General features: G+C 51.1%; 1 protein-coding gene, 1 non-coding gene and 2 pseudogenes across 2 annotated transcripts in view; 2 read left to right on the plus strand and 2 right to left on the minus strand.

Moving 5' to 3' along the window:
* The window catches only part of NOTCH1 (notch receptor 1), a 787535-nt gene that overhangs the window by 451674 nt on the left and 309044 nt on the right, over positions 1–26817 (plus strand). The gene's annotated exons all lie outside the window — the stretch shown is intronic.
* LOC136635669 (5S ribosomal RNA) lies at positions 4141–4259 on the minus strand. Its single transcript, XR_010793409.1, has one exon. It is a non-coding gene; the product is annotated as a 5S ribosomal RNA (ribosomal RNA).
* Positions 5465–5583, minus strand: LOC136635670 (5S ribosomal RNA; annotated as a pseudogene).
* Positions 21279–21398, plus strand: LOC136635760 (5S ribosomal RNA; annotated as a pseudogene).

Raw genomic sequence — 26817 nt, forward strand, 5'->3', positions numbered from 1 at the left:
ACTTTCTGCAAGATCATCCAAAGAACTTGTGTGGCTCAGTGGTCAAGGTCCAGCTAGGAGTCAGGGCTACCCCCAGTTTGAATTTCACCCTCCAAGTGGACCTTAAGCAAGCCACTCCCCTCTCAGCCTCAGTCTTCCCTATCTGCAAAATGGACACAACACCACTGAGGGGCCAACCCTGTCCAGCTTTCCAGCGCTGATGCAGCCGTGCCAATGGGGCGTGCGCTGTGACTGGGGGGGGAGCAGTCAAGGAGACCTCCTCAAGGTACTGGAATGTTTGTTCCCTTAACTTTGGGATGCATCCATGCTGGAAAGCAAACCCACTTCCTGCTACTATCCCAAGCCCACGTTTCCCAGGATGAATTGCGGTCAAGTCCTCAACCTGTGGCTGGACTGTACCACTCCATGCTGGGGGGGGGGGCGGCTCACATGACAGAATGCTCCTCCCTCAGAGGCAATGGAAGCTTCCTTCCTGGGATGACTGGCAGCTTTGAGGAGGGCAGGACTACACACCAGGATTAAGGGTGAAACAGCCCATTGCCATGCGCTGTGGTCCAGATCCTCACTCCTCATCCCATGTCTGTTTGAAAGACAGAGGGTGAGATGACTACTTCACCCATTTCTGCCCAGCCCACAGGTGTACACAATTGATCCCCGTTGAGTATATGCAACGCTGGGCAAAAATGGCTTACTACAGCACTACTTCAGTAGCTGCTGCCAACTGTGCCCAACCCTTGAGGTCCACCTAGCCTGGTGTTGCCAGACACTGACTGGCAGCAGCTGTCCAGTCTGCAGGCAGTAACTCTGAAAACTTTCACACCCTCCAGAGACTTTCTGCACCTTTAGGGCGCCTTGACCTGGCTCAAGTCACCACCTGGCCCACAGGTGAGGGTGCAAAGCCGCGGAGCTGTGATCCCGCGTCCAAACCAGCCCTTTTCGGCAGAGACTCCAGCCTGTGCCGACATCACCAATGCAACATAACTCATGGCTCTGAGAAGAGGAAGCTGCGCTACACTAGATTGGACCCTAGGGCCTTTGGCCTGGCGCCCAGCCTGCGCTGGCCAGCAGAGGCTGTTCCAAGACCATTCCTGGCCCAGCTGTGCAAGACCCTAACTGGAGGCCTCTCTCGCATGCAAACCATCCCCCCCTTCTCTGAGCAGCTGCGTTCCAGGGCAGGAGGTTCTCCACAGCCTTGCATGCAGCTGTCAGAACTCGAACCCGGGACCTGGGGTCCGGCAACTGAGCTGGAAGACATGCAACTCCAGCTGCCATTGCGCCCCCAATCCCTCCACCCGCTTCCGTCCATGTTAAACACAGAAAGGAGTTACTCTGGATTAGCATCACCAAACCCCCCCTTCCAGCTAAGGGGGTGTCTTCCCTATCATTATCTCCAAAGCCCTCACCTGCAGGGCTTTTTAACCCTCTGTTGCCCAGGCAGAGGCAGGATACCTGGGAGATCTGGGGGACCATCTCACCCAAAGCCATTTCACATTATCTTGGTCAGTTTCAAGGTGGAACTAGTAATTGCTCCTACTGGGGCATTTTTTTAATGGGGGTGGCATGAAGAAATTCACACTGGCCCCCCCTCCAGCTGCCCCATGGGGGGGCAATTTCTGTCCTGCATTCAAAGGGTGGCCTTTGCAAACTAAAAGCAGTTCTTTTCCTTCCTTTTCCATTGGGGAGGGGAAGTTGCACAGTCTCAGCTCAGCTTCCCCCCTTGTCTCTGGCAGCCCTTGGCCCCCTGCCTCTCTGCACAATCCAGACCCACTCTTTCCCCTTCTTTCTCCCCCACCCTAACAAAAAAACTTTATCATACACAGATCTCCCACCCCCAGCAGCCAAATCTGCCCCCCTAACCCCAGACCTCCAACTGCCCCAGCAGCCAAATATGCCCCCCTGCCCACAGATCTCCAACCCCCAGCAACCAATCTGCCCCCTACCCCCAGATCTCCAACCCCCTAGCAGCCAAATCTGCCCCCCTGCCCCAGATCTCCAACCCCCCAGCAGCCAAATCTGCCCCCCTGCCCCCAGATCTCCAACCCCCCAGCAGCCAAATCTGCCCCCCCGCTCCCAGATCTCCAACCCCCCAGCAGCCAAATCTGCCCCCCTGCCCCCCAGATCTCCACCCCCAGCGGCCAAATCTGCCCACAGATCTCCAACCCCCCAGCAGCCAAATCTGCCCCCCTGACCCCAGATCTGCCCCCCAGATCTCCAACCCCCCCAGCAGCCAAATCTGCCCCCCTGCCCCCAGATCTCCAACCCCCCAGCAGCCAAATCTGCCCCCAGATCTCCAACCCCCAAGCAGCCAAATCTGCCCCCCTGCCCCCAGATCTGCCCCCCAGATCTCCACCCCCAGCGGCCAAATCTGCCCCCAGATCTCCAACCCCCCCAGCAGCCAAATCTGCCCCCCTGCCCCAGATCTCCAAACCCCCCCCCCAAAAAGCAGGCAAATTCGCCCCCAAACACCCCTTTCCCCATCTCCACCTTCTGCACAGCCTGGATCAAAGAGGACCCCCCCAAAGAAAAGACCCCCACGGCCCCCCCACGCCCCCCACCCAGGAGTGCGACGCACACTCACCCCTGGCCCTGCGCTGCTTGCAGTCCGGAGCCCGGCTTCATCCCGCTCATCACCGCATTGTTCCTCCTCGGAGACCCATCAGAAGGCAGGCTGGCGGGGGGGTGCAGCGGCCGCTGCCTCGGGGGGCCCCCCCGGGCTCTCCGCTCCGTCTCCCTGCCGCGATCTCCCCAGTCCCATTTAACTCCCCAAAGGCGCACGCCTGCTGCGGACTGCGGAGGGGGGACCCGAGCCCCGCGCTGGGGAGCGCATGATCTCGGCGCGGGGGGTGCCCAGCTGCTCCTTTCCAGCCCCCCCGCCACATGCAAGGCCACTCAGACCCCCCCCCAGGTGCCCCCCTCCCCTTCAAAACCCAGATCGCAATGAATTGGCCTCTGGTCGCAGCCTGGGAGTTTGCTGGGTGAGATTCCTCCAGTGGCAACTACAGACCTCAAGAAACTCTGCTCTGGGCTCTGCGAGAAGGAGAAAGCCCAGATTTGGGAAGGGGGGGCTTGGAGGAAACTTTTAAAGGCAGCTCTCCCCCCAGCTGCTACTCTTTGCTGCCCCCTGCTGGAGGATGGAGGCAGGCGCAAGCAAGGGATTGGAAAGGTGGGGGGGTTGACAGTCTGCTTAGTTGGGGGGTCAGCCCCCTCTAAGAACATAAGAACAGCCCCTCTGGATCAGGACAGAGGCCCATCTAGTCCAGCTTCCTGTATCTCACAGCGGCCCACCAAATGCCCCAGGGAGCACACCAGATCACAAGAGACCTCATCCTGGTGGGTTGCAAGGGAGGGCACCAGGATGAGGTCTCTTGTTATCTGGTGTGCTCCCTGGGGCATTTGGCTGTGAGATACAGGAAGCTGGACTAGATGGGCCTATGGCCTGATCCAGAGGGGCTGTTCTTATGTTCTTATGGTGCCCTCCCTGGCATCTGGCATTCTGACATAGCCCATTTCTAAAATCAGGACATTGCAGGTGGCACAAGCCTTTTGTCAAGGGGCAAGTCTCCAACTGCGGTTGCTCTCACCCCTAGCAGCGGTTCTCAAACTTTTAGCAACAGGACCCACTTTTTAGAGGGAGAATCTGTCAGGACCCACCAGAGCACTGCGTTGGGCAGCGCATGATAAGAACATAAGAACAGCCCCACTGGATCAGGCCATAGGCCCATCTAGTCCAGCTTCCTGTATCTCACAGCAGCCCACCAAATGCCCCAGGGAGCACCGCAAATAACAAGAGACCTCACCCTGGTGCCCTCCCTTGCATCTGGCCTTCTGACATAGCCCATTTCTAAAATCAGGAGGTTGCACACACACATCATGGCTTGTACCCCGTAATGGATTTTTCCTCCAGAAACTTGTCCAATCCCCTTTTAAAGGCGTCCAGGCCAGATGCCGTCACCACATCCTGTGGCAAGGAGTTCCACAGACCAACCACACGCTGAGTAAAGAAATATTTTCTCTTGTCTGTTCTAACTCTCCCAACACTCAATTTTGGTGGATGTCCTCTGGTTCTGGTGTTATGTGAGAGTGTAAAGAGCATCTCTCTATCCACTCTGTCCATCCCCTGCATAATTTTGTATGAAAAAAAGCCTACAGCACCCGATATTCCCAGGCGGTCTCCCATCCAAGTACTAACCAGGCCTGACTCTACTTAGTTTCCGAGATCAGATGAGATCGGGCGCTTTCAGAGTAGTATGGCCGTAGACCATCTTGGTGTGGGGGTGCCCAGCTGCTCCTTTCCAACCCCCCTTCCACATAAAAGGCAACTCAAACCCCCCCCCCCCCCAGATATCTCCCTCCCCTTAAAAACCCAGATGTCATGACTGGAAGTGACATCATGAAGCAGGAACATTTTTAACAATCCTAGGCTACAATCCTACCGCCGCTGACCCAGGAGTAAGTCCCATTGACTCTCACTGTTAAAAGAATATACATAGTAGCCTGTTCAAAGTACAGCCCAAATACAGTCACGTACCATAAAAGCATCAAGTCTAATATATTAAAAATGAAATATTGAAATGAATGGGGACTCACCTGAAATGGGCTTATGGCCCACCCAGTGGGTCCCAACCCACAGTTTGAGAAACACTGCTCAAGCAATGCCATTGTATGCCAAAGGGGTTGCTCCCCCCATAAGAACATAAGGTGAGTCCCGTTAGATCAGGCCAAAGGTCCATCTAGTCCAGCTTCCTGTATCTCACAGTGGCCCACTAGATAAGAACATAAGAACAGCCCCACTGAATCAGGCCAAAGGCCCATCTAGTCCAGCTTCCTGTATCTCACAGTGGCCCACCAGATACCTTAGAGAGCACACAAGACCACAAGAGACCTGCTTCCTGGTGCCCTCCCTTACACCTGGCACTCCAAGGCTTTTTGAACGAGGAAGTTGCATATACCCTTCGCAACTTGTAGTCCGTGATGGACTTTTCCTCCAGAAATTTTTCAGATCCCCTTTTAAAGGTATCTGGTCCAGATGCCATCACCATATACTGTGGCAAGGAGTTCCACGGACTAATTCCACACTGGGTAAAGAAATATCTTCTTTCTCTCCGTTTTACCTCTCCCGACACTCAATTTGAGTGGCTGTCCCCTGGTTCTGGGGTTGTATGAAAGGGAAAAGAACATCCCCCTGTCCACTCTATCCCTGCATCCCATGCTCTAGCCATCCCCCAGGTAAACGTGCGCAAGACTGTAACCCGGCAGTGCAATTTCCAGCAAGTTTCCTTGCGATCCGGTCCATGCTGTGTTCAGCTACTGCTAGGTCAAGATGCACAAGCTTGTAGTTCTACAGTGCAACACTACACAGGTTTAAATCCAATGTGTTCAGTGGGGGTTACTCTCAGATAAGTGCACATACGATTGAAGCCTTAAAAATGGTTGGCAACCTTCAGTCTCGAAAGACTATGGTATAAGCCTACAGCACCCGGTATTCCCAGGTGGTCTCCCATCCAAGTACTAACCAGGCCTGACGCTGCTTAGCTTCTGAGATCAGACGAGATCAGGCATGTGCAGGGTAACAAGGTTCTTTTATTTCCCCTTTGCACCCACACTAAAAAATACTCTCCTCTGCATTCAGCCGGGCTCCATGGGGACAGCTGGAATTTGCACTCACACCTTAAATAATCCTTACAGACTCACAGCCCAATCCTATGCATGTCTACTCAGAAGTAAGTTCCATTAGAGTAAATGGGGCTTACTCCCAGGAAAGTGTGGATAGGATTGGGCTGTCAGTTTGCAAGTGAAGAGGCCTTGGGGGGGATGCATCCAGTCTACTGGACTCCTCAGTCCCTGAAAATCCATCCTTCAATCCTACCCACTTATCCAGGAGTAAGCCCCATTGACTGTGATGCAATTTACTTCTGAGTAGACATGCATAGGATTGTACTGTGAATCTCCGACAGCAAAATCCTAAGCATGATTAATCTTGTGCTCATCTGGACTTGCTTATAACTGTACATAAACCGGTTTGATGGGGTAGTTCTGAACGGTGCGTTCTGAGTGTAGCACCTGAGTGTTCAAGCCGCACTCTTCAAGGTGCCACACTACCCTTGCGTGTGTTGTTGATGCAGCAGACTAGCAGGGCTCCCACCCTGGAATCCAGGGTCACAAATGGACTTTGCGCAGGTAGCTAAGCGATCACATAGAGCAGGTACGTTACCTGCCCCATCCTTGAACTTCTGAAGACCCACCTTAGAGTAGGTGGGTTTCCTGCTAATGGAGGGGTTGCAGGAATCTCTTCCTTTCCCCGGCTAATGCACTTCCCCCTCTAGTTCCCCTTCAACAAATTCTAGTTCCCCTGATTGACCAAATTTCCCAGGCAGCTAAAACAGAAGGAGACCTAGAAACTTCAACCCAAATCCGTCCCATCAGAACTAGTGGGGAAACTAGCTTGAGTTCATCACGGCTATGCAAAAGGAGCATTAGAATGGCTGTAGCAGCCACAAGCCTGTGCCCATTTACTTCTGAGTAAGCCCCGTCAAACTGTGCAAGAGCGATTTCCGAGTTTGGGTCATGGGTTCCGGACTCTTGGTGGGGATCTCATGCACACTGGCTCGGAATAAAGCCGGAGAGAAGAACTTCTTGGGACTGATTGCCAAATAAAACATGCATGGAATTAGATTCATCATCCCATGCGCACTTACCCATGAGCAAGCCCCACTGAAATTCTGAGGGGTCCATGCACTCATTGGGACAGATTGTTAAGATGTGATCCTGCAGAGGTTCTTGTTGTGGAAGAACCAGTCACCTTCTCTCCCTTCCGCTTACACAAAGGGAGCTACACCTGTATTTAACAGCCAGGTTGCCAAGAAACCAGGGGTGCTTTCAAAAACAGCCAGACTGAATATAAAGCCCCCCCCAAGAAGTTTAAAACAAAACCCCAAAAAATGATTTCAAGTTAATAATCTGTAATGAAGCATCAGACACTTAAAAAAAAAACTACTTGGGGTCCCATGGTTAAAATCTCTGGGTATACGGGCGACATACCGGCCTTTGCAGAGATTGTAACCATAAGCGCTGTTTCCTCCGGCTATAATAATTTGAGAACCTATATAACTAATCTACTCGGGGTCTTTAAACCCTCCTTGGCTCAAGCGTCCCATTTCCTACTGCCTCCCCCTTCCCATAATAGCATGGGACACTTACTCAGTACTGAGACGAGCCATGCATGGTCCTTGATTCGGTTTTAAAGCTCCTGTGCTCGTGGTCACTTTTCACAGGTCAATTTGACTCCCGGGTCGAGAAACGGGGACAGATGCAGGACCCTAGAAAATCCAGATGTTGCTTGCGCAGTTCAGGTGGTCAGTAGCTCTTGGCCCATCCCAGGTAGTCCATGAAAGGGAAGCTTTCATGGATTTTTCAGTCCATGGAGGAAGATGAATTGGGGTGTTTGGGGAGGTGCAGGAGAAGGAGGAGGTGTGGGGCGGGGGGGGGGGGACAGAGATCCCAAAAAGAGGTGTCCCTCACAAGGCTAACCTGGTCGTTTTTAAATAGCTGCGGGGACTCTGTGTGTGTGTTGGCACTGGCAAAACGGGTGTCTGGTTTCAGCAAAGGATGGAGCTAATGAGCGAGTGGTCCGGCCTCCAGAGGGCAGGGTCCGTGCACTGCTATGAAAGCTTAGGCAGTGCCACAAACCGTGTCGGGAAGAGGCCAGAACCTTTTCCCAAGACAACTGGACGGGAGAGAAAACTGACAAGAGAGACATGCTCCCTCCCTCTTTCATCATAGTAGAACCGGGGTATACGGTTCAGGAGAGGCAAAAGGAGATCCTTTTCCACCCATGTGGGATTCACTTGTGGAACTCAGTGCCACTGGATTCAGGGACAGCAAAGGGTTTTTTTTTTTTTTAAAGGCATTGGGTTTTGGGAAGGATTGATCTGTCACTGGCTACTGGTCATGAGGTTTTATGCGCTACCAGTGTGCCTCTGGGTGCCAACCACAGAGAAAAAGGATTAATAATAATAACTTTATTTATACCCGGCCCTTCTCCCCAAAGGGACCGAGGGCGGCTTACAACAGGTTAAAAGCAGATTAAAATATAATATTAGAAAGCAAATAAAAGCATCAACATATTAACAGATATCATAAAAACAGTAATCAGATAAAAAGTCCGGTAAAAGAAGCATAAAGCAGCAGATCATCAAGGAATCGGGCCTGTAAAAGATACTAAAAGATGTAGAAAAGATGTTAAAAAAGATGTTAAAAAGGCCATGAGCTCAGAAGGCTTGTTTAAACAGAAGGGTCTCCAGGCCTCGCCGAAAAGTCTCAAGAGAGGGAGCCATTCTTGTCAAGGGGAAGGGAGTTCCATAGCGTTGGTGCCACTACTGAGAAGGCCCTATTTCTTGCCGCCGCCCCTTAGGCGTTTAGGATTAGGCGTTTAGGATTAGGCGTTGTGCCCTGTTTAGTGGGCCAATATGCGGGGTGGGTGGGCCTAGATGGCCATGTGACTTGGGCTTGATTTAGCATGGCTCTTCTCATGGTCTAACTGTGGAATCCCAAAGAGGAAGGGATACATGGAGGAAGGTTGAACAAGGACTACAGAACATTCATGCCACATGTGCAGGCCCATGGGAATCAAGCCAGGGAAACTTCTTGCAGCTGAGGGGGGGTGGGGAGAGGAATGTTTTATTCTAACCACCCCATCATCACGTGTCGAGTTTTATCATCGCCTTTCCAAAATATATTTGGTATCCCAGTTACCATGAAACCACCCAGTGTGGCCTCGCTTCAAAATCAGTCCTACATCTGGATTGCATATGAAGCTACTGCCTACTGAGTTTGAACCCGAGTCTGTTGCGCTTGGCACTGGCTGGCAGCCGCTCCCCAGGGTCTCAGACTGACCTACCAGGGGTTGAATGCATACAGCTCTCGAGTGGCTCTGCCAAGAACTTATGGTTCATATACACAGCACTTTGTGCTGAGCCTGACACAAGAACGTAAAAACCCTGGTGGATCAGTCCCAAGGCACAACTAATGCAGCAATCTGTTTGCCACAGTAGCCCACCAGCTGCCTCAGCAAAGCCTACAGAGCAACACCGTGACCTCATCTGGTGGCAGAGGGTTCCACAGGCCAGCTGCATAAAAACCCCTAATGAAGTGGATCGTTGAGAGCTTTCCTTGGCCATCTCCAGATGAGCAAGTGCCTTTTAAAAAGCAAAGGGCGGAGGCCTAACTGAGTTCTTTGAGGCTTAGAATTCCATATTCGGGGGTGGGGGAGCCCCTTTCCCTCCCTTCCTGTCAAATCCCTGTACCGTACAGGGAGGGGAAGGAATTTCTTTTCCTTTTTCCAACTTCACAACGCAGCTCCACAATCTTCGCTACGGTGCCACAGCCCAATTTAATCCACAGGTGCCAAGTTGCCCTCCTTCTACTGAAACCCAGGAAGAACCAGAAGGAATTCCAAGACAAGTCTGTGTTCAGGGAGGGGTCCCCTCCCCTCCCCAGGTTTCTGAGCCATCTGAAACTAGTTATAGGCCAGGGCTTGCTTTTACCCAGTCTGTGGAACTCCTTGCCACTGGATGTGGTGATTGTACCTGGCCTAGAGGCCTTTCAAAAGGGGATTGGTGGAAAAATCCATCACAGGTTACAAGCCATGATGGATATGTACAAATCAGAAGTAGGCTACCTCTGAATGCCAGATACAAGGAAGTGGCAACAGGGTGTAGGTCTCTTGTTGTCTTGTGTGCTCCCTGAGGCATTTGGTGAGCCCCTGCGAGATACAGGAAGCTGGACTGAACGGGCCTTTGGCCTGATCCTGCAGGGCCCTTCTGATGTTCTTAAGTCTCATTGCGTTCATTGGCCCTACTCGCAGGAAAATGTGAACTGGATTAGTCTTAGGCTGGTGGCAAGCTGCGGGAGATGCTTGCAGTAACTGATAACTGGAAAGACTGAGAAATTAAATGGGAATTATAAAACTGGCAACAACCTACTTTGGGCTCTGAACTTGGCATTCTCAAGAAGGCGGCGACTAGTTCATCGCACATGGAAATGTAAGCTTTGGAGCAGCTGTACCTGAAACCCACCCCCCCCCCAAAAAAAAACACCAAGTGACCGTGACACAGACACGGTTTGATCTAATTGGGCAGAGCAAGGAATGGGCATTTGTATAGGCTGCAGCTCAGGAAAGGATTGTGGTGGGCGCTCAGACCACGAAAGGGGCAGGGTGCCGCTTTGGTCTAAAGACGCTTTTCATGACCTCTTGGGCGAGGCTTCGAGGCTGGCACAGGTTGCTTGAGGCTTCAAACCGGCCACCGTCCATGCAGGGCAACAGAGGGCATCTATAAAAATGTATTAGGGCTATGCAAACATAGGTTTGCATACGGGTACACACCCATATGGGTACATACCCTCCCCCAAAACTATTTCAGAGTTGCCGAAAGGGGAAACCCAGAAGATCCAAGAGGCTGAGCACCATTCGTAGGAGGTGAAATTCCAGCTGGAATAAAATAACTATTCTTTCATTCTGGATTCGCAGTTTTCTCTCAGCTGGCTGGCTGTGGACAGGGCCAGATTTATGCGCAGGCTCCGAAAGCCATAGCCTCGGGTCTCCCATTACAAGGGGCCTCTGAAGACCTACATTTCACGTCATACCTTTTAAAAAAATCAAGAGCGCATAAGAACATAAGAGCAGCCCCACTGGATCAGGCCATAGGCCCATCTAGTCCAGCTTCCTGTATCTCACAGCGGCCCACCAAATGCCCCAGGGAGCAAACAAGACAACAAGAGACCTCATCCTGGTGCCCTCCCTTGTCAGCTGAACATAAGAACACAAGAACAGCCCCACTGGATCAGGCCACAGGCCCATCTAGTCCAGCTTCCTGTATCTCACAGCAGCCCACCAAATGCCCCAGGGGGCACACCAGACAACAAGAGACCTGCAAGGCTTCCTGGGAATTGTAGTTAAGAACATAAGAACAGCCCCACTGGATCAGGCCTAGGCCCATCTGGTCCAGCTTCCTGTATCTCACAGCGGCCCACCAAATGCCCCAGGGAGCACACCAGATAACAAGAGACCTCATCCTGGTGCCCTCCCTTGTCAGCTGAACCTAAGAACAGTCCCACTGGATCAGGCCATAGGCCCATCTAGTCCAGCTTCCTGTATCTCACAGCGGCCCACCAAATGCCCCAGGGAGCAAACAAGACAACAAGAGACCTCATCCTGGTGCCCTCCCTTGTCAGCTGAACACAAGAACAGCCCCACTGGATCAGGCCATAGGCCCATCTGGTCCAGCTTCCTGTATCTCCCAGCGGCCCACCAAATGCCCCAGGGAGCACACCAGACAACAAGAGACCTGCAAGGCTTCCTGGGAATTGTAGTTAAGAACATAAGAACAGCCCCACTGGATCTGGCCAAAGGCCCATCTAGTCCAGCTTCCTGCATCTCACAACAGCCCACCAAATGCCCCAGGGAGCACACAAAACAAGAGACCTCATCCTGGTGCCCTCCCTTGCATCTGGCATTCTGACATAGCCCAGGGAGCGCAGGAGGCCTGCACTGTATCCAGTGCATGATAGGGGCCCAATTTGCTCAGCCGGAGGTAGGGGGACACACTTCCCCTTACTCCCAGGCAAGCCACTGCAGCCCCAATGGGTCTCCTCGGACTTGTGCCACCATAAGTCAAAGGAGAGCGCTTGCAGCTACTCCACACTGCTTGGGAACGAGGGCTAGGGTCCAGCATCGCTGCTGGGTCCCAGCTGTGCCTCTCACTCCCCAACTGCCCACCCCTGGGACCACTCTCCGCCCACCCTCTGCCCCCCCTGGAACACATATAGCCAAGAAACCAGCAGGGCAGAGCAATGGTAGATCACTATGCCCACCAACCAGGTCACTGCCCCACTGCATGGGAGGAGGTCTCTCATGGGAGTGACGCACTGGCCTCCCACACCAGGTGCCACAGCCCCTGGTGACACCACTGCTCCCTGCCCCACCTGCCCCAGCCAAACCCCTTAGCTCTCAGCAGCTCCTGGGCATGGCAGCCACACACCAGCCTACATCCATCCTCTTTCCTCCCACCTCCTTGCTTCTGCTCTCTCAGTCATCCTCACCACCTGGCAAGGATTCTCTCCCCTCAAGGCCCTCATTGCCCCTGCTAGGTTGCAGCTGCGGGCTACACTCCTGGCAAGCCAAGGTTTGGGTTTTAACCCCATGCTTCCCAGACCTGTCAGAGCAAGGGGCTACTGTTGACCCCACACCCCAACTCCTTGTGGGGGTCTTGCACATCTTCAGTATACACCCCAGGAGATGGGTATGGTGATGCACCACTGCCCCACTCTTCCGTCACAGCTCCTCCCCACAGGGCCTCGTGCCCACTTAAGGCTGATTAGCTTCCCTGGTTTTACTCACCAGTGCAGCAAGCAAAAGACAGAGTCAGTTCCCAGTCCAATCAACAAAAGTTGCCAATTCAGAGTCTAAATTCAATATGCCGAGTCACAGTCCAAGGTCAATTTCCAGGTAAGCCAGTCCAATCAGTCAGAATCCAGAGCCAAGTCACAGTCCAGGGTGGGTGGGTTGGCCAGGTCTCGCCTCCTCCAACATACACTCCTCCTACAACCCACCCCACTAGTTCCTCCAGGTGCTGTTTATATGCTCCCAGATGCAAGGGAGGGCACCAGGATGAGGTCTCTTGTTATCTGGTGTGCTCCCTGGGGCATTTGGTGGGCTGCTGTGAGATACAGGAAGCTGGACTAGATGGGCCTATGCCTGATCCAGTGGGGCTGTTCTTTTGCTCCCAGGTCCACTTTAGCCTCTAGTGGCTGCAGCTGTGCAGCACACCTCCAGCTACCACCTGGGCTTTAACCCTGCATTTACTTAGAGCAAGGGGCACTGTGGACACCACACCCTACCTCCTTGGTAAATGGTTGGCAACCTTCAGTCTCAAAAGACTATGGTATAAGCCTACAGCACCCAGTATTCCCAGGCGGTCTCCCATCCAAGTACTAACCAGGCCTGACCCTGCTTAGCTTCCAAGATCATGCTAGAAGTCTACAGCACCCGGTATTCCCAGGCGGTCTCCCATCCAAGTACTAACCAGGCCTGACCCTGCTTAGCTTCCGAGACCATGGTATAAGCCTACAGCACCTGGTATTCCCAGACGGTCTCCCATCCAAGTACTAACCAGGCCTGACCCTGCTTAGCTTCCGAGATCATGGTATAAGCCTACAGCACCCGGTATTCCCAGGCGGTCTCCCATCCAAGTACTAACCAGGCCTGACCCTGCTTAGCTTCCAAGATCATGCTAGAAGCCTACAGCACCCGGTATTCCCAGGCGGTCTCCCATCCAAGTACTAACCAGGCCTGACCCTGCTTAGCTTCCGAGATCATGGTATAAGCCTACAGCACCCGGTATTCCCAGACGGTCTCCCATCCAAGTACTAACCAGGCCTGACCCTGCTTAGCTTCCGAGATCATGGTATAAGCCTACAGCACCCGGTATTCCCAGGCGGTCTCCCATCCAAGTACTAACCAGGCCTGACCCTGCTTAGCTTCCGAGATCATGGTATAAGCCTACAGCACCCGGTATTCCCAGACGGTCTCCCATCCAAGTACTAACCAGGCCTGACCCTGCTTAGCTTCCGAGATCATGGTATAAGCCTACAGCACCCGGTACTCCCAGGTGGTCTCCCATCCAAGCACTAACCAGGCCTGACCCTGCTCAGCTTCCGAGATCGGGCATGTGCAGGGTAATATCTTCCGCAAAGTCACTACACCCACCCCCGCAGTTTTTCTTGGCTATAACTTTGGATAGAATGAAGATATTTCAATATCATATATCAGGGTTGTAGCAGTGCAGTGAGTAGGTACCAGGTATCAACCTCTGACTGCATCTGTTTCAGGGCCATAGCTGGCCTTCTTTGCTATCTGTAGGGCTTCAAAGACAGGACAACTTCCTCAGACCCAACAGAAACGTACAAGAAGGAGGCTGTCACTAACAGCCCAATCCTATCCACACTTTCCTGGGAGTAAGCCCCATTGACGCTAATGGGACTTGCTTCTGAGCAGACATGCATAGGATTGGACTGTCAGTCAACAGTCACGGAAAATGTATTGTGAATAACTGGGATTAAATGACTGGCCTTTGTTTCCAAATAAATACAGCGCTTAAGGGTGCAATGAGCAAGCCATGGATGACCACCAAAATGGGCTTGATCCTGCTGCTAAATAAAAGGAACTATTAAAAATGGCCTTCTCAAAAATGCAGTTTTCATCGTACGTCGCCAGGCATAGCAGGTCAAGAAACGGAGTAAAGCCACACACTTACGTGGACTTAAGTCGCATCAGGGGTGGCCCAAGGTGCCCTGATGATGGAGGTAGCATCCCAAATGCTGTCCCGCTTCCCTGTTGATGTGCCAGCCTCTGCTCTCCCCTCCACACTTACTCTCTGCCCCCCTTTCCCCACTCCTTCCACCCCCTAAGAAGAAGGAGCAGTAGAGGCAAGAAGTAGTAGTTGGCATCCTTCGGTCTCGGAAGACCACGGCGCCACGCTCTGAATGGTGGCCCTGGAACAGAGTGTCCTCTCCAGTGCGCGAAGCCTGGGTAAAGTAGGTATGGAGGATAGGCTGTTACCCATGCAGCAAATCCCCCCTCTCCACGTCGCTGAAACGGTCCAATGAGAAGGCAGAGGCCAATACGGTAGGTTCTAGCGGCGTCGCAGGAGTTGCCAGAACGTGACTGTGTTCAGCCATGAACTGCCTCAGGGTCTCCGGCTCCGGATTTTGCCTCGAGGTTGACTCCTGAAGCCTTTTCCATAACTGGATGTAGCCACAAGGCAGTGGAGGTTTGGGTTCAGAGTTTTCCTTCTCTCAGATGAGCTGCCTTCCCAGGCTGACGAGTCCCATCTACCCGGTGGCTGTTTAGTCGCCTCTTAGCCTATTCTTATCCCCAGCCCCCAGGGGAAGAAGAGTGGACAGAGAAGAGCAACCCCTTACCAGTCCTCTGTCTGACGTTGACCTCACAGATGGGCTGACCCTGACAGTTAAGGCTCCCAAATAACCAGAAATTGACCTTTGCCAGGGGTCCATCTGAGAAAGGAAGTTAAATGCTGTGGAGTTAGGGCTACTCTGGGCAAACTGTAGTCCCTAACTGGATTCCCCCCCCCCCACATCACAGCTGTCAACAGAACATTCTGGAACAGAGCCTCTGGCCTACCTTGGACGAGCTGATGTTGGGCTCACAGCCAAGATAGAGAGCGAGTCGGGGCGCCTAATCATGATTTCTAAAGGACTCAACACCTTCCCAGGGAGTCTATTTTTTTCCCTCCTGAAATTCCTGGTTTCCTATGAGCTGTAAAATGAACTTGGATGACTTTCAGGGAGAAAAGTATCCATAGGGCAGTGTTTCTCAAACTGTGGGTCAGGACGCATTTGGTGGGTCCCCATTCATTTAAATAGGTATTTTATTTTGTTAATATATTAGACTTGATGCTGCCACGGTATGTGCCCGAATTTGGAAATATTACCAATCTATACTTTTAACAAGCTACTATGGGTATACTTTTAACAGCGATAGTCAGTGGGGCTTACTCCCCGGTAAGTGTGGATAGGATTGTAGCCTTTGGGATGTTTGGAGAACTTTTAAAATCAAATCAGCAGCTGCTTGGGTTCTTCTTTATTTTAAATTAATTAAATTAATTAATTAATTAAAATTAATTAAATTAATTTAAATTAAATTTTAATTTAATTTAAATAAATTTAATTTAATTTAATTTAATTAAGGGTTAGGAGGGTTCTTCTTTATTTTAAATTAATTTTTTTAACTTATTGTAAACTTTTAATTTACTTAATTTGATTTGATTTTGTTGTATGGGGGGGTGCTAAAAAATTCCCCTGCTTGGTGATGTCACTTCCAGCCGTGACATCACTTCCAGGTTAATAGCATCACATGCGGCGGGTCCCAACATATCATCATGCTAAAAAAGTGGGTCCTGAAGCTAAAATGTTTGAGAACCACTGCTATAGAGGATCAATTCTAGGACCTTCTGCAGCTACCAAAACCCACAGGGGGTACCACACCAGAAGCAATTTCTGGTTTGCTCCAGCAACTACCAGCCGCGTACTGGAGGTGTTTTGATGCACAGGGAGGATGCAGTCTCCCATGTCTCAGAACACCTTCTGTATGGTGCCAGAAGCCACTGACCCAAACGGGCTCTCAGTCACATCCAGGAGGCTTTCTAAGGTCCTCTGGGCATAAGCTTGACATTCACAGATGCTCAGATCCGGGAATGACAAGTCATCGTCGTCTTCCGTCTCGTCTCCCCCCTCCCCCCGATAAGGAGGGCCCACTGTATACAATCAGCACTGTGGAGTAACGTTTCACCAGGAGAGGAAGTTCCATACCATCATCCAGTACGGGTCAGAGAGAGCAGCTGGTGTTTGCTACCCTGGTTCTTCCTCCCTCTTGACGCTCTCCCCCCTCCAAAAAAAAAAAAAACACACCTTGGACAGCCTTTTGAGAAATCATGCACCCCATTTTCCCAGCGGCGACACGTTTGAACTTCCACTGCTGTTTGATGCCCAAATGCTTGACATTCTTTCCCAGAACACTGAGGTCCACTGTTCTTTGGTCACCTCTGCCAAGACGGGTCCACCACTGGCCAGCTGGCCAAGGAAAAGCGGCCCACAGATCCCATTGCAACACCCACATGACACCAGTTCAGTACCATAGGTTGACAGGGGAATCCAGAACCACTCCAGCGCAGTGGTTCTCACACATTTAGCCCCGGGACCCAAGTTTTAAAATGAGAATCTGTCAGGACCCACCGGATGTGATGTCATGACCGGAAGTGACATCATCAAGCAGGAACATTTTTCACAATCCTAGGCTGCAGTCTTACCCAGGAGTAAGTCCCATTGACTATCATTGTTAAAAGAATATACATAGTAGCTTGTTAAAACTACAGGTCTGTAACATTTCCCCAAATGCAGTCACGTACCACGGTAGCATCAAGTCTAACGCATTGAAAATAAAATATAGAAATGAATGGGGACCCACCTGAATTTGGGTTGCGACCCACCTAGCAGGTCCCGACCCACAGTTTGAGAAACACTCACTCCAGCTGATTCTTAATGTGGCCCACTCTTTTCTCCTCCTCCTGAGTTCTTATTGGGCCTTTGCCTCACATTTAGAGAAATCTTCGTCACGTAACTATATAAGTTTTAATCAATTGCCTGCTCACTGGGATTCCAACCAATCAAACTGAGAGCTGTGGCATTTGCTCGTTTTGGCAACATGTAAATTGGTTCTAAGTTTCTAGCCCTCAAGATCACAGGCATAAAGAACCCCAAGAGATGAGACTGGCTCAATTGCTACTGCCTTCTAGAAGTACAACAAACCCACATTTACGAAACTCGTATATCACCTTCAATTATCCTCTGTTGATTTTAGTTTTTGTTTGCACTCCCATCTCCAATTTCAAATTCTTAAATCTGATATTTTCCTGTTTGCTGCCTTGGTTTTTCCTTCCTCATTTTTGCATTTGTTTATTCACATTTTTATGCCTCCCTCCCTCCAAGGAGCTCAGGGTAGCCCTGACAACAACCCTGTGAGGTAGGTGAGGCCAAGAGGGACTGACCCAAGGTCACCCAGGAAGCTTTGGGGCTAAGCAAGGATTTTTGAACCTGGATCTTCCAGGCCACCACTCTTTTGCTGTGCGTATTAATGGTCTGCTTTGGGATTTGCAGTGATCGTTTCAATCTATTTCCTGTATTGGTCATTAGCTGCCCTGATGGGCCCTTAAATAAGACAGAGGATTGTGTGGTATAAATATTTTGAAGGAATAAATATGAAAATGTGAACAAGGCTGGAAATTCGGGTATATCTTTTGGTTCCTTTTTAAAAGTACACATACTTTTGGGGGATTAGTTGGTTGGCAACCTTCAGTCTTGAAAGACTATGGTATAAGCCTACAGCACCTGGTAATCCCAGGCGGTCTCCCATCCAAGTACTAACCAGGCCTGACCCTGCTGAGCTTCCGAGATCATGGTAGAAGCCTACAGTGCCCGGTATTCCCAGGCGGTCTCCCATCCAAGTACTAACCAGGCCTGACCCTGCTTAGCTTCCGAGATCATGGTATAAGCCTACAGCGCCTGGTATTCCCAGGTGGTCTCCCATCCAAGTACTAACCAGGCCTGAACCTGCTTAGCTTCCGAGATCATGGTATAAGCCTACAGCACCCGGTATTCCCAGGCGGTCTCCCATCCAAGTACTAACCAGGCCTGGCCCTGCTTAGCTTCCGAGATCATGGTATAAGCCTACAGCGCCTGGTATTCCCAGGCGGTCTCCCATCCAAGTACTAACCAGGCCCGACTTCCGAGATCATGGTATAAGCCTACAGTGCCCGGTATTCCCAGGCGGTCTCCCATCCAAGTACTAACCAGGCCCGACCCTGCTTAGCTTCCGAGATCATGGTATAAGCCTACAGCGCCCGGTATTCCCAGGCGGTCTCCCATCCAAGTACTAACCAGGCCTGACCCTGCTGAGCTTCCGAGATCATGGTAGAAGCCTACAGCGCCCGGTATTCCCAGGCGGTCTCCCATCCAAGTACTAACCAGGCCTGACCCTGCTTAGCTTCCGAGATCATGGTATAAGCCTACAGAACGCGGTAACCCCAGGCGGTCTCCCATCCAAGTACTAACCAGGCCTGACCTTGCTTAGCTTCCGAGATCAGACGAGATCGGGCATGTGCAGGGTAACAGGGGATTAAAGAGCTTTTCTTCTCAAGGGAAGGGGGGGAATCCATGCTGGAAATGTTCAAAATAAACCTTCCCAAACTGGAGCTCCAAAGGGCCCACCTTGTGGCTATCAAACTGTCACCCTGTGATTCGTGTGGCCGGCGTTCAGATACCAGAAGCTATAAAAGGCCTTTGCTTCACTTAGTCTGAACCCACGATTTGCCGATAGTCGCTTGCATGCCTAAACCATGCTTGATGCAACAGTCACTTGCCCCCCAGGTGCCAATCCCCAGCTCAGCAGCAACGCAGTGGGCCCTCCGTATCCGTGGGTTCCCGTACGGATTACAAACCCTGCGGATGGTCAAGTCCCAGCTAGAAAATGACATTAATATGCGAAAATTGACAGAAATGGCATAAATCTGTGCACCTAACATGCTCCAAATAGCATACATTTGCGCAAATAACACATATATATTAGCACATGGAAATGGCTTACGTTGGCATTAATGGCGTTGCGAGGTGGGCACATGGAGAACGAGGTGAGCGAGCCCTGGGCAATGGCCGAAAATGTGAATTTTTGAAACAATTTTTCAATTCGCGATTATTCAAATCCACAGGTGCCAAGCCTGTGTTTAAGGAGGCCTGAAAACCGCACTCCGTTCTTCTCCTTGGCACCCTGTGGTTCAAGAGGACAGGCAAGAGGGGAAGTGTGGGGGAGAGGAGAGGAGACAGCTGAGCTAGAGAGGCTCCAAGGAGACACTCTAGCCCACCACTCACCTCTCCTCCACAATTTCACAATGGTGAATCTGGGAGCAGCCACTTCCCCACAGATGGAATAGGAGTGGCGGACGTGGGTGACCACTGCTTAACACCAAGTTATAGCCTTATAGCCCTGGGGAGGGGGTGAAGCAAGACTTAGTCAAGGCCACCACTTACCCCCATGAACTGGCTGGCCCTCCTCCCAGCCTCCTGAGAGATCAAAAAGTCCCTCCACAACCTAGAGCACCACTGAGTACATGTGCAGCTCACAGTGGCCAGCAAGGAGCTGCCCCTTCCCTCTGCTCCAAGTCTCCCTTCCATCTCCCTCCCATTAACATAAATACTGTTAATAATCTCCAAGGTCAGAGCTCTCAGGAAAGCAGCCCTTCTCTCTGGTACTCTTCATCTCAGCTGTGTTTTTCTAATCAAATTACAGAGATAATTAACGAAGCACTGCTAGGAAGTGATCGCCAGCTAGGATTACTTATCTTGTTTACAGCCCAGTCCTACTTAAGTTTCCCCCACACAGATGCAGCAGCACCAGGCTGGCTTCCATTGCATCCTGTGGGGGGATTTCAGCCGCCAGAGGTCTCCGTGACCTAAGGGGACATTTGTCCCCTTGCCCCAGGACAAGCCCCGGCAGCCACTATGGGGGTCACTCAGGCCTGCACCAGTGATATCGCTGGCGCAATTCTGCCTTGCGTGTGTCAGTGAATCAGGCCTGAGATGGGGGATAAGATTGGTACCACCGATCCCACCCCCTTCTGGGACTGATCTGCCCATTCCCCGCTCCCATTTTCACCCTCCTCCTGCTGCCTTCAGCAGGGTACACATCTCCAGCGTGCACTGCCCCTTAATGTTTTATTAATTTATTTATGAGTAATAATAACCAGGAAAAGACACCCTCAAACTTTATCTCTCCATATTTACACATGCTTACAAACCGCAGGGGCTCAGCTCCTCGCAAGGCAGTTAGCAGCTACCTTGCAAACTGCAGGAGCTGAGCTCTTGGCAGGGTAATTAGCAGCCACAGTCTCTGAATTTTCAATAGCCTCAGGGCTTAAGGAAATGAGTTATCTGATCTTTCCATCACTCTTTGGCAACCCCCCCAAAATCAGGCTGCAACCCGTCGGCGGGTCCAGACCCACAGTTTGAGAACCACTGCCCTAAAAGGATCCGAGTGGCCTACGTATTGGCTGATATTTAGATTGGAAACGAGAGATCAAAGCTCATCTTTCTGTTCCTTTGATGGCACAAATCAATATTTAGACACCAAACAGTGAAGGAAACATTCTTCTCTCCTGGTGGGATGTGAAAAAAAAAAAAAGAAAAGACGGGCATGAAAGAAGCTGTATAGATTTTTTTAAAAATGCTACTTTAAAGTCAATCATATGGCATGACAGTCATGGCCAGGAAGTGACCTCACAGCAAGAGGTCCCCTTGAACGAACAAACCTTTAGTGGGGCAAGAAGTTTTCGCTGTGCTGGTTGAAGAGAACAGACCAGTCAGGGCAGGGGAGTCACGTCCTCTATGAGAAAGGATGTTGCCAGCATCTCTCAGCATCAGGATAGGGCCAGAAATATTGACGGTTCTGATATGAGCACATCAATATTTGCAGCACGAGGACTAGAAACTTATAACTAAAATGTCATCAAGGGTGCAAGTCTAGGAGGCCTGTGCTGTATCCAGCGCAAGATTGGGGCCAGAACAGGCTCAGCTAGAGGATAGGGGAAACTCTTCCCCTTACCCCTGGGTAAGCCACCACAGCCGCAATGGATCAGGAGGTGACACAAGTCTGAGGAGTAAGAAGCAACTGTTACCCTGCACATGCCTGATCTCGTCTGATCTCGGAAGCTAAGCAGGGTCAGGCCTGGTTAGTACTTGGATGGGAGACTGCCTGGGAATACCGGGTGCTGTAGGCTTATACCATGATCTCGGAAGCTAAGCAGGGTCAGGCCTGGTTAGTACTTGGATGGGAGACCACCTGGGAATACCTGGTGCTGTAGGCTTATACCATAGTCTTTCGAGACTGAAGGTTGCCAACCAAGGAGCGGCTCTGTGCTGCTCGGAGAATGGGGTTGGGATCCAGCATAACTGCCAGGTCCCAGCTCCACCTCCCACTCTCTGCCTGCCCACCCACTGGCCAAAATGGGGCTTGCGGGCACTTTTCTGCAATGGTTCTACTCCTTCCTGTCTAACATAGCCCAGAGGGTGATCCTGGGAGACACCTGTTTGGCATCCTGGCCCTTCCAGTATGGGCTGCCTCAGGGGTCTATCCTATCCCCCATGCTTTTTAACATGTCCATGAAACTGCTGGGGGAGCTCATTGAGGAATTTAGAGTGGGGTGCCAACACTATGAGGATGACACCCAACTCTATCTCTCCTTGCCATCCTGCTCTGAGGAAGCAGGGGAAGTCCTGGGGTGTTGTCTGGATGCCATTAGGGGCTGGATGAAAGCCAATAAGCTGAAACTAAATCCTGAAAAGACAGAGGTTCTCCTGGTCAAGAGATCCTCAATGCAGGCACTGAATCATCCACCCTCTCTGAACTGGGTTGTACCCCCTTACCGGAACAGACGCGCAGCTTCGGGGTTCTCCTGGAATCTCAGCTCTCGCTAGGAGAACCAGGTGACAGCAGTCACTAGAAGTGCGTTCACCCAGCTTAGGCTGGTGGTCCAACTGAGACCATACCTGAGCCGTTTGGACCTGGCTACGGCGTCCCATGCTCTAGTAACCTCAAGGCTGGACTACTGCAATGCGCTCTGTGTGGGGCTACCCTCTTAGACAGTTCGGAAACTGAAATTAGTGCAGAATGTGGTAGCTCGAGTAGTTACAGGGGCCGGTGTTATAACTCGGCTGGACGACTGATTCAACAGCTACACTGGCTGCCCATTCGCTTCCGGCCCCAGTTCAAGGTGCGAGTTCTCACCCTAAAGGCCCTCGATGATCTGGGTCCAGGCTATCTGAAAGACCACCTCCCTCCATACATTCCAGCCCACCTTCTTAGGTCTTGTGAGGGGGCTCTTCTGCAATTGCCACCTTTGTCCCAAGATAGAAGGGTGGCAGCTCGGGGGCAGGCCTTCTCTATGGTAGCCCCACAACTGTAGCATTCCCTCCTAGGGGAATTGAGAACAGCTCCCGTTCTCATGGCTTTTCAGCGAGAGCTCATCTTGCTGCTAAAAGATATTTGTCCTCTATGCCTCTAATAATACCTGTCTCCAAAACAAACTTTAATTGTTAAGTTTTTTTTTAAATACTGTTTTTGTTACGTTCCATAAAGTAATGTGAAAATTTAATGTTTTTTAATGCCTTATTCCAGTGGTTCTCAAACATTTAGCACTGGGACCCACTTTTTAGAATGAGAATCTGTCAGGACCCACCAGAAGTGATATCGTGACCGGAAGTGACGATCAAGTCTGCTTTCCATCAAGCAGGAAAATTTTTAACAACCCTAGGCTGCGATCCTACCCGCTCTTACCCAGGACTGAGTCCCATCTACTATCATTATTAAAAGAATATACATAGTAGCTTGTCAAAAGTACAGGTCTGTAACATTTCCCCGAATGCAGTCACATCCCATGGGAGCATCAAGTCTAATATATTAAAAATAAAATTTTGAAATGTATGGGGACCCCCTGTGACCCACCTAGTTTGAGAAACACTGCCTTATTTGATGATTTTACCCGTTGCTAAACTTTGGACTTGTTTAAAGCTTGACATGGGAAAGGTGGGATATAAATTACTTTAGATAGATAGATAGATAGATAGATAGATAGATAGATAGATAGATAGATAGATAGATAGATAGATAGATAGATGAGAAGGAGGGAGGGAGGGAGGGAAATAGATAGATAGATAGATAGATAGATAGATAGATAGATAGATAGATAGATAGATAGATAGATAGATAGATAGATAGATAGATAGATGGATGGATGGATGGATGGATGGATGGATGGATGGATGGATGGATGGATGGATGGATGGATGGATGATATCATTTAAACATGTCTGGGCCAAAACAGAGAACGTAACTGAGTAGGAACTAGGAAATAAGCCATCCCTGGTAAACAAGTCTGGGGCACCTTCTGTTACTTGTGGTTTTAAAGGCAGCCAGACCAAACCTTTTGTCTCCTTGCTTTGTTTCCTCGGCCTTATTTACCAAACCCTGCCATTTTATCTCCCCGAGGCATCTCTGTTTGTTTGTTTGGCCTCCGGGATCGGCAGCCGGTTACATCCCACTGCACATTAGAGCTTTTCAAGATATTTTTTTTCCACTGCGCCAGGCCATGCCAAGGAATTTTTGGGATAAGTTCCAATATTCAGATCAAGGGGCCTTCTCTGGCTGCAAAGCATTAAAAAAAAAAAAATTCAAAATGCATATAGAATTTCATGCGCAAGTAACACTGGAGGCTCAGGACTCTAGGGCAGGGCTTTTCAAACTGCGGGCCGTGGCCCGTGCCCCCTTAAGGGGCAGGGGCAGCCTGGAGGCAAGGAGGAGGCAGCAGCGCAATTCCCAAGATCGTGCCGCTCCCGGGGGTGCGGGGAGCCCAGCGTGACCTCCAGCAGGGCTCCCCACAGCAGTGAAAGTAGATGTGGAGGCGATCGTGCTGCTGCTTCCTCCTTCCCACCCACGCAAGAACTTAGTGACTCTCAAACTCTCCCAGAGAGTTTGAGAACCGCTGCTCTAGGGGGACGCCTTCGACCGTCAGAGAAATTGTGGCCCTCCTCATATATGTCACGTGGATAGAAGTGGATACAGGGATGTTCTTTTATCTCTCACACAGTACCAGAACCAGGCCGCGTTCACTGCAACTGAGTGTCAGAACAAAATATTTCTTTACCCGGCGTGTCATTGGTCTGTGGAACTCCTTGCCACTGGGTGTGCTGATGGAATCTGGCCCGAGATGCCTTTCAAAGAGGATTGGGCCAATTTCTAGAAGAAAAGTCCATCACAGGTGACAAGCTGTGACAGGTATACGCAGCCTCCAGGTTTTAGAAGGCTACCCCAGAATGCCAGATGCAAGGGAGGACACCAGGATGCAGGTATCGTGTTGTCTTGTGCGCTCCCTTGTGCGCTTGTTGTCTTGTGCGCTCCCAGACCACATGGTCTGGCATGTGGTGGGCCACTGTGTGAAGCAGGAAGCTGGACTAGATGGCCCTTTGGCCTGATCCAGCGGGGCTCTTATGTTCTTCTGAGGCTGACGAAAACTTCCTTAGAAAACGAAATTAGTCTCATCGAGAGCTTGACCACATCAAGACCGTCACGCATGAAAGCGTGCAGAAGAAGTACTGCTGAAAGGGCTTTGCTGGGAGAGCTGAATTATCGCACGGGGCCAACCCTGCAAGCGGCGTTGCTTCTGCCAAGGCATCAGAGCTGAGCGGCAAAGCTTCACCTTGGCAGAGGTGGCACTGCTGAAAGGGCGGCCCGCGTGAGACCAGGGCTCTCTCATGAAACTGTGATCCAGATGTGCATGTCTTCTCTTCTGTCATTTGCAGCTAATGAGTTCCTAGGCGAGGAAAAAAAAAGCACATATTTCTGGTCATCGCTTGCTTCATGACATCACTTCCTGCTTCATGAGGTCACTGCCAGCCCTCAGCAGGCTCCGTGAAAGCTATTCGGCCCACAGTATGCAATGGGTTTGGGACCCCTCCCTTAGAGCATGCTGATGCGATCCCCCTGCTTAGGCCATCACGAGTCATCTTGTGGGGATCAAGAGAAACTGCCCTATAGTCCGCCCTATAGAAACAGGCCCCTCCGATCTCCCCTCTGCAAGTGGTTCTCTGCCACCTCAAGGCAAGCTGTCCCAGCCCGGAGACTCCAAGTTCTTGCAACTGAAGGCGGACCCCCACAAAGCGGAGGTTCAAGCCTTGCGTGAGGGCCCTCCCCTCAACGGACCTGCCCGCCCCTCCAATTCCCCAAATCGCCCCTCCCAGAGCTGTCCCCCAACTTGCTAGCTGCATGTTTGCCTGCTAAACCCCCCCTGTTTTCAGTACATTTCCAAGAGTATGTGGGATTGATTTACTTTTCTTTCTTTTTTTCACATCTCCACCCTGTGGAATGCAAACATCAGCTGGCTTGGCGAGGAGACTGAGCTTCTGTAGAGAGAGAGAGAGAGAGAGAGAAGAGAGAGCGTCTGAAAGAATCGCCAGCTTGTCCGGCCTTCTCCCACCTCGCTTAATAATGGAAAGTTGCAGGGATCTAGGGGGTGGGAGGGGGGCAGACAAACAAACCCATTTTCGCGCTAAGGTCTGCAGCAGTAGCCTGCAGCAACGCTCAGGTAGTGAACTTTCTGCCCGAAAACCATCGGAGAACGTCCTTCCCTGGGACCTTTTCCTGAAGAGCTCTTCTGCAAGCCAGCATAGACCACCCTCTGGAGCCCAGGGAGACCAAGGTGGGGGTGGCTGGCTGCAAAATTACAGATGGCCGAGCCCACGAACACGTAATTACAGTTATTGACGCACCAAGACACCCACAAAAGGTTTGGCCTCACCCCCCCTTCCCTGCCAGAAATAACCGAGCAAAGCAAAGGTAGCCAAGGAAGAAAAAAACACACAGACATGCGCACCCCCCAAACCCGACATTAAACAAACCCAACTGGGAGCCACTCATTAAAACCCAAGGCAGGAAGCCCCACCCAGGCCGCCCACAGCATGGCGCTCATGGGAGACAAGCAGCCACCTCTTTCCATGCCCGGCGTCTCAATGCAGCTTTCATGAACACCGGCTTTGCCAAGGTGCTTGTCCTACCCACACGTATCAAAAGGCACCTCCCGGATTCCTGCCACATGCAGCTATCTTCCCCAACAGGAGAAGTTTTAGCCTAATGTTAAACTAGTGGCATAACTAAGGGGGGGCCGGTGGGTAAATTTCCCTGGGCACCACACCTTGAGGGGATGGCAACTTGCAGCCCCAACAGCAGATGCCAAGGCAGAGATGGACCCGGTCTGCCCACCATGTCTCCCTGCCTGTGGCACAGATGCCTCTGTGCTAAACTCAAGTTTTGGAGGAGGGGTTAACGTGGCAGCAAAACTGCCCTCTTGGGTTCACCGTCTTCAGTCAACCATTGTCAGTTTTGCCACGGCAGCCACATTCCGCGTATGGTTACGGTTGCCATTTTTATTTCCTATAATTCCTACAGAACAATGTTCCGTGATGACAGTAGTCACCGTGCACCATTTTTTTTCTTTCCCAGAAGCCCCTTGGAACCCGTCCTACATCACTGTGGCCAGGGGACTAATCCCTTTAGATCATGTAAACGGGGCCTGGGCCAGATAGAACAAAGCTCGTGTGCTCCCTGGGGCATTTGTGTGTTGTCTTATGTCCCACCTGGGGCATTTG

This window comes from Tiliqua scincoides, chromosome 16 (assembly GCF_035046505.1).
Source record: "Tiliqua scincoides isolate rTilSci1 chromosome 16, rTilSci1.hap2, whole genome shotgun sequence".
NCBI classification, from domain to species: Eukaryota; Metazoa; Chordata; class Lepidosauria; order Squamata; family Scincidae; genus Tiliqua; species Tiliqua scincoides.